The 8,677-nt window shown below is 40.5% G+C and overlaps 1 pseudogene; it reads right to left on the reverse strand.

Annotated features, from left to right (window-relative positions):
- Positions 1–2,383: 2,383 nt before the first annotated feature.
- LOC104997043 lies at positions 2,384–3,220 on the reverse strand (annotated as a pseudogene).
- Between the last annotated feature and the right edge of the window lie 5,457 nt (positions 3,221–8,677).

Below are 8,677 nucleotides of genomic sequence, written 5' to 3' on the forward strand. Positions count from 1 at the left end.
TAGCATCATTCCTTCCAAAGAAATCCCAGGGCTGATCTCCTTCAGAATGAACTGGTTGGATCTCCTTGCAGTCCAAGGGACTCTCAAGAGTCTTCTCCAACACCACAGTTCAAAAGCATCAATTCTTCGGCGCTCAGCCTTCTTCACAGTCCAACTCTCACATCCATACATGACCAAAGGAAAAACCATAGCCTTGACTAGATGTACCTTGTTGGCAAAGTAACTGCTTTTGAACATGCTATCTAGGTTGGTCATAACTTTCCTTCCAAGGAGTAAGTGTCTTTTAATTTCATGGCTGCAATCACCATCTACAGTGATTTTGGAGCCCCCAAAATAAAATCTGACACACTGTTTCCACTGTTTCCCCATCTATTTCCCATGAAGTGATGGGACCGGATGCCATGATCTTCGTTTTCTGAATGTTGAACGTTAAGCCAACTTTTTCACTCTCCACTTTCACTTTCATCAAGAGGCTTTTTAGTTTACTCAGCCATAAAAAGGAATAAATTTGAGTCAGTTCTAGTGAAATGGATGAATCTAGAGCCTGTTATACAGAGTAAAGTAAGTCAGAAAAAGAAAAACAAGTATAGTATCTTAATGCATATATTTGGAATCCAGAAAAATGCTACTAATGAACCTACTTGCAAGGCAGGAATAGAGAGTGCAGACATAGAGAACAGGATGTGGACACAGCAGTGGAAAGAGAGGGTGAGATGAATTGAGAGGGTAGCACTGAAGCATGTACATTACCAAATGGAAAATAGATGGCTAGTGGGAACTTGCTGTTTGAAGCAGGCAGCTCAGCCTTGTACTCTGTGACCACCTAGAGGGGTGGGATGGGGTGGGAGGTGGGAGGGAGGCTCAAGAGGGAAGGGTTACATGTGTACCTATGGCTGATTCAGGTTGTTGTAAGGCAGAAACCAACACAACATTGTAACACAATTTAATTATCCTATTTAGAGCTCCCCAACTTACTAAAATACCTTAAACTGGTATTTCCTAAAATTGGCAAATGCAATTTTGAATGCTTGACTTTTTAACTAATACATTTTCTTTTTTTAGAGTGATTTTTAGGTTCACAGGAAAACTGAGCAGATAATACGGGGAGTTCCCATTTATTCTTGTTTCCACACATGTACAACTCTCCCTATTATCCACACCCCCCACCAGAGTGGTACATTTGTTACAATGGGTGGACCTAAATTAACGTATCATTGTCATCCAAAGTCTGTCATGGTCTACATTAGAAATCACCTTTTTTCTTACCAACATGATTTTTTATTTGCTGCATAAATAGTGGTAATTTGTGGCACTTCATACTTTGTACAGACATGAAAGTTCAGTTCAGTTCAGTCACTCAGTTGTGTCCGACTCTTTGCAACCCTATGGACTGCCCCACACCAAGTCTCCCTGTCCATCAGCAATTCCCGGAGTTTACTCACTCATGTCCATTGAGTCGGTGATGCCATCCAACCATCTCATCCTCTGTCATCCCCTTCTCCTCCAGCCTTCAATCTTTCCCAGCATCAGGGTCTTTTCAAATGAGTCAGTTCTTTGCATCAGATGGCCAAAGTATTGGAGTTTCAGCTTTAGCATCAGTCCTTCCAATGAATATGCAGGAGTGATTTCTTTTAGAATGGACTGGGATCTCCTTGCAGTCCAAGGGACCCTCAAGAGTCTTCTCCAACACCACAGTTCAAAAGCATCAATTCATCGGCACTCAGCTTTCTTTATACATGAAAGAAGTTTCATGAAATCAGGAGTTGCCATTTTGAAAAGGGTCTTGTTTCATAAATTCAAGATAGGCCTATTCCTCACAGTCCTGTAGTACGCCCTCAGTCCTTTATAAATGGAATTTTCTTCTACTTCTACCCATTTCCCAGGGCTTATGGACCCATTCATATTCTCCATATGTAGAATCAAAGGTTCCTTTCTGAAGAGATCCTAATTTTAAGGTAAAATGTGGTGCAAGTTCCTGAATTCCCACTTTCCTTTCTCTCTTGAATATGAATCTGTGACATCTGAAGAATACATAATCCTGTTGATTGTGGAGTGTAGCAACCTGCCTTCCAATAAATTGAGGATTAAGGGGAAAGAGAGATACAAACATCTATCCAATAGAATGACCCAGCTGTGTTGCTAAAATTGCTCAAAATTATTTCAGGTGTGTGTACTGTTGGGTCTTTGCCTCTTCTCTTAATTTCTTTAACTTCCCTGGTGGCTCAGACGGTAAAGAGTCTGCCTATAGTGTGGGAGACCTGGGTTCAATCCCTGGGTTGGGAACATCCCCTGGAGAAGGAAATGGCAACCCACTCCAGCACCCTTGCCTGGAAAATCCCATGGACAGAGGAGTCTGATAGGCAATAGTCCATGGGGTCGAAAAGAGTCAGACACGACTGAGCGGCTCCACTCTGTTTAATTTCTTTATGCAGATGAACACTGCTTAAACTGAGCAACTGAGCCGTTTTGCAGCTGACTCAGAATTAATCCATTTGGTATTTTATGATCTTTATTAATAACAATCAGGTCTGTGAAATCTCTTGAGATGGCACTGTGAAATAATTTTTTCAGAGCCAGTGCTCTTCTGTAATAAGCATGTGAGTTTGGTATAACTGCAGAGAAATGGTCATAGAGTTGTACTGTTCTCCCATGAGATCAACCTGATGTAGTGATGAGAATCTTGGGAGAAGTTTGTCTATTGAAGTAAGAAGCAAATTCGTCTGTAGCTTCGTCATAAACAACCTCTTCATCATTAGGATATATATGACATTTTCATCATACATTTCACTGGTTGTCCATGGTCTTGGGTACGGGCTTATTACTGAGAGCCTCTCTCTGAGTTTTTCTTAACTGCCAACTTTTTCTTCCGCTGCTGCTATTTCTACCAAACGTTAAGTGTCACCATTGTTTGTTCTTAATTTCTGAAATGCTGAAGCCTGGAGGAAAGGCAACCGTCTTCAGTGGTTGGACCCTACTTTCCGTCATCCCATCCTCTGCCACTGCAGTCTCTTGAGTTTCTGCAGTTGTGGCTTTGCGCTTCAGGCCTTTCTTTCTGCTCAAAAACCACTTTTGATGTTGAACGTTCTGTGGGTTTTGACAAAAGTGTAGTAGTAGTACACAGAATAATTTCACTGCCCTGAAAATCCTCTACACTCTGTGTAGCAGTCCTTCCCACCCCTCTATAGCCCCTGGCAACCACTAATCTTTTTACTGTCTCCATAGTTTTACACTTTCCATAATGTCCTGTAGTTTGAATCATACAAACTACTACTTTTCAAATTAACTTTTTTAACCTTTGTTTCCTTCATGTCTTCTCATGGCTTGATAGCTTATTTCTTATTTATTTTTAGCACTGAATAATATTCCATTGTCTGGATGTACCACAGTTTATTTATCCTTCACCTACTGAAGGGATAGGTTGCTTCCGAGTTTTGGCAATTATGAATGAAGCTGCTGTAAACTACCCAGGTACAGAGTTTTGTATGGATGTAAGTTTTCAGTTCATTTAGGGAAATACCTGGAAGCATGATTGCTGGATCATATAGTACGAGTATGTTTGTTTTGATATGAAATTTCCACACTGTCTTCCAAAATGGCGATACCACTTTGTATTCCCACCAGCAATGAATGTGAGTTCCTGTTATTCCTCATCTTTATCAGCCTTTGGCATGGTGGCCGTTCTAATAGATGTGTGTCGTTGCTGTTCAGTAGCTAAGTTATGTCTGAATCTTTGCGACCCTTTGGGCTGCAACATGCCAGGCTTCCATGTCCTTCACCATCTCCTGGAGTTTGCTCAAACTCATGTTCATTGTGTCAGTGATGCCATCCAACCATCTCATCCTCTGTCGTCCTTCTCCTCCTGCCCTCAGTCTTTCCCAGCATCAGGGTATCTTATTCTTGCTTTAATTTGCATCTCCTGAATGACATATGATGTTGGGCATCTTTTCATATGCTTACTGGCCATCTATATATTTTCTCTGGAGAGGTGTCTGTTCAGATCTTTTGCCATTTAAAAATTTGGTTATTTTATTTTTGAGTTTTTAGTTCTTTATTTATTTTAAATAACAGTCCTTTATCAGATGTGTCTTTTGCAAATGTTTTCCAGGCTGAGGCTTGAATTCTCATTCTCTTGACATTCTCTTAAAAAATGGTTTTAATTTTAGTGAAGTCTTATCGACTGCCTTTTGTGGATCTTATCTTTGCTATATCTAAAAAATCATCGCCTTACTCAAGGTCATATAGATGTCTCTCCTTTGTTATCTTTAGGAGCTTTATAGTTTTGTGTTTTACATTTAGATCCAGGATCCATTTTGAGTTAATTTTTATGAGGGCTCTAAGATCTATGTCTAGATGAACTTTTTTTTTTTTTTGCATACGAATGTCCAGTTGTTCTTTTTTTAAATGAATTTGTAAAATATAGGTTTAAGATTGTAGTAGAAGTTTATTTGGCCACCTGATGCAAAAAACCAACTCATTGGAAAAGACCCTGATGCTGGGAAAGATTGAAGGCAAAAGGAGAAGAGGGCAGCAGAGGATGATATGGTTAGATAGCAACACTGACTCAATGGACATGAATTTGAGCAAACTCTAGGAGATAGTGGAGGACAGAGGAGCCTGGTGTGCTGCAGTTCACAGGGATCACAAAGAGTTGGATACGACTTAGCACCTGAACAAGAAGATTTATGTGAATTAGAGAGGTGGCTCCTAGTCACCAGAGTGATGCTGGATGCTCTCTGTGTAGACTGACCCAGAAGTAAAAGATTCTCTCTAGAAAAATAATAAATCACTCATTTAATGAAAAAAAAAAAGATTGAAGTAGAAACAGTCTTGGTTTAGAAGCAAATATTTTACATATCAAGGTGGTGTCATGAAATGACTCTGAAAATTACATTCATTCTATTTTTAGAAAACAATAAAATGCAAATGTGTCTACAGACCTCATTTTTACTGTACTCAAATGGGTCTTTCTGGCAGTGGGCTGCCTGGTGGCTCAGACGGTAAAGAATCTGTTTGCAATGCAGGAGACCTGGGTTTGATCCCTGGGTTGGGAAGATCCTCTGGAGAAGGAAATGGTACCACACTTGGGGCTTCCCTGGTGGCTCAGAGGGTAAAGCATCTGCCTGCAATGCGGGAGACCCGGGTGCAATCTCTGGGTCGGGAAGAACCCCTGGAGAAGGAAATGACAACCCACTCTAGTGTTCTTGCCTAAAGAACCCCCATGGACAGAGGCCCTGGCGGGCTACAGTCCATGAAGTTACAAAGAGTCGGCTACGACCGAGCGACTAATGCTAATGAGTCTTTACTGGGAGAGTAAAATAATGTCATATAGAAAATGACCTAGAAAATTTTAGGTTCCAAGTCCCATTTTTACCTTATTCTGTGTGGTAATTTTAGGGAAAGTATTTCTTTTTTTCATTGCAGATAGCCTAACGATAACAATATAATTATTGAATTGCAACCCTTTTCAAGGAAGGTCTTAATATAGTGGAGGACACATAGAAAGTTGTGGAAAGTTGCTGCCTATTATTGAATTAAAATCATTTTCAGGGAAGGTTCTGATGTATCATATATCCTAAACTCTCTTCCAGAAAGTTGTAGCCTAAGAATGTGCTATTCTCTTCAAAGACTGTAATTAAACAAATATATTTTCCTGCTGTCTGATCTTGCCAGAATGGGAACACTGAGTCCTGATCATTCAGTGAGAGAGTAGTTTTGCTGCAAATGAAATTTGCACTTTTCGTTTTTGGTATGTAGTATCTTAAATATTTGAAGCTGATATTTATATACTTAGAGGCTATTGAAGAAAAGCTGGTCTGATTTTTACACTGAGGTCTCAGGGCCAGCTGTGACTCATGCTACTGATCAGTTTGTGTTCATTGTGTGCTAAGTGTTCACAACAAAGGAGTCTGGTGATGGCGAGGTTGAGTCAGTAAGATGATTTATCTCTTGTCTATTCCATTGGAGAATGAGCCTTGGATTCATGCCAAGATGATAAAAGCCAGCAGCATCTATGTTCTAAGGTGTCAGGCTGATGACTGCACAGCTGGGCGTGTACAGAGTGCTTCAGGCAAACCCTGGGTGATTTGCATGCCACAAATATTTGTTCATTGGATCTGGCCGGCGGAAAAAACAGGAATTGCAGCAGATATCAAACATGGTCTTGTCCCCATGGGATCTCATTGCCACAAATTGACGGCTCTTCACCAATTTAAAAATCAGCACCAGTATTTAAGAAGTTTTTTCATTATTTTAGGAAGAACAAGCTAATTTAGATAATCCTAGGAATTGAAGTAATTTCTATGCACAGAACATTTACCTACTATAAGAAAATGAAACCTTTTTTAGATTCACTACTAGCATTAGAATGGCCTTATGAATTTAAACGTATGACGTTTATCTTCTCTATCTTCTTCCTATTTGCAGCAAGCAGGTGTTATCTCACTTACAGTGTATCTTTTCTTTTTTTTAGCTCAAATTGGATTGTACTTTTTATCATATATCAATAATTTCTAATTTAGTAGAATCTCTTGGCTATCCATCTATGTTGATATGTATGAATATTTTAAATGCTGTTCCATTATTTGGACACACCCAGATATATTTAACTAGTCCACCTTTCTTGGGGGCATTTAGGATGTTTCTTTGTGTGTGTGTATTCCATTACAAAAATGCCATACAAAGCACACATATTCAGAAATCTTCGTTCACTTAAATATGTTTATAGGACAAGAGAAGAAAAAATAAAGAGCCTAGGAAACGTAGTGTGTGCTCTGTCACTGAGTCATGTCTGACTCTTTGTGAACCCACAAACTGTAGCCTGCCAGGCTCCTCTGTCCATGGGATTTCCCAGGCAAGAATACTGGAGTGGGTTGGCATTTCCTCCTCCAGGGGATCTTCCCCACCCAGGGATCGAACCCATGTCTCCTCGCATTAGCAGGTGTATTCTTTACCACTGAGCCACCTGGAAGCTCCCAGGAAACATAGTTATGATATTTAGATTTTCTTGGGCTGGCCGTCTATCTGTTTCTAATCCTCAATATATTCTCAGTGGTAAATGTTTCCTAGATAGTATTTGTTTTCTATGCTGCAAAACAAATGACCACAACATTAGCAACTTTAAGCAACACACGTTGTCTCACAGTTTTTATGCATTAAGAGTCCATGCACGCCTTAGCTGGGCCCTCCCCAAGGCTGCAGTCAAGCTGACAGGTGGGTGGGTTTACATCTGACAGCTCCAGTGGAGAAAGGTCTGCTCCCAAGTTCACTCATTTTTTGGCAGAAATAAGTTCTTTGTTGCTCTAGGACTCATGGCAGCTTGCTTCTTCAAAGTCAGCAAGACTCTAAAGCAAGTCTGCTATCAAGGCAGGAGTCATACAAACCTCACATAACCACAGGAGAACCAGTCTGTCACCTCTGCCATATATGATCACATGGTCATGCGAGCAGCATCTCATCTTGCAGCACATCTTTGCCATGTTATGTTGATTAGAAGCAAGTCCCTGGCCTCACCCATCCTTGAGGGGATTACACCAAGGTGTGAGTCAAAAAAGAGAATTATTATCTTGAATTCACACTTTATTTTATGTTCATGTGGATTGCCCAATTTTACTTTTGCAATCTAAGTAATATTTGGCCCCTTCAAAATGAATCAAATTGTTCTGAGGGAAAGTCTTTGAGTTTTGGGGTGATAAACCTGAATCATTGTGAGAGAGCTGATTAAGCCTCCATCAGATGATAGAGAATCCAGCGTGAGTAAAGATAGAGATGATTCAAGCAATATGATTGACAGGCTTGATTTAATTGATCCAATAGATCTATGCGAATTCCTCTTCAGCCCACACACAACATATACAAATATTGGTTGTTTACTAAATCACAAAAGAAATTTTAAGAACCTTAGAGGATTGATTTGATGCAGAAAACATGCTTCACCACAGTGCAATTAAATTCAGAGTAGATACGGCTGCCATAAAACAATAAAGACAAGTGTGTCATGAGTCCTAGCCTGAATGAATGATACTTGTTATTAGTATCTTCGCCTTACTCCATTGATTGTCATTTTATACTTGTCTCTATGGTGCTGTAATGGAGAAGGCAATGGCACCCCACTCCAGTACTCTTGCCTGGAAAATCCCATGGATGGAGGAGCCTGGAAGGCTGCAGTCCATGGGGTCGCTGAGGGTCGGACACGACTGAATGACTTCACTTTCACTTTTCACTTTCATGCATTGGAGAAGGAAATGGCAACCCACTCCAGTGTTATTGCCTGGAGAATCCCAGGGACAGGGGAGCCTGGTGGGCTGCCATCTATGGGGTCGCACAGAGTCGGACACGACTGAAGCGACTTAGCAGCATGGTGCTGTAAATACCATGGGAAGGACTTCTAACATAGATTTGTTGGGTCAGGAACTCTTCCTGGAAAAGTAACTCGGACTGAAACCCAAAGTATGGACACATGAGCAAAGTCAACCTGGAGACTCAGAGTGCAACAGAATAAAATAATATCCTCAGGCAAAAACCCTGAGGAGAAAGAGTGAGGAGCAACTTGCTGTCTGGGGTAAAGTGCAGAGATGGAAGAGAGACGAGCCTAAAGATGAGGCCAGAAGCTAAAGCAGATTTAACAGAACTCATACTTCTAATATACAAATATAGCACTACTTAATTTGAAAATCACTGC

The sequence above is a fragment of the Bison bison genome, unplaced genomic scaffold, assembly GCF_000754665.1.
Source record: "Bison bison bison isolate TAMUID 2011002044 unplaced genomic scaffold, Bison_UMD1.0 scf7180017864303, whole genome shotgun sequence".
Lineage (NCBI taxonomy): Eukaryota > Metazoa > Chordata > Mammalia > Artiodactyla > Bovidae > Bison > Bison bison.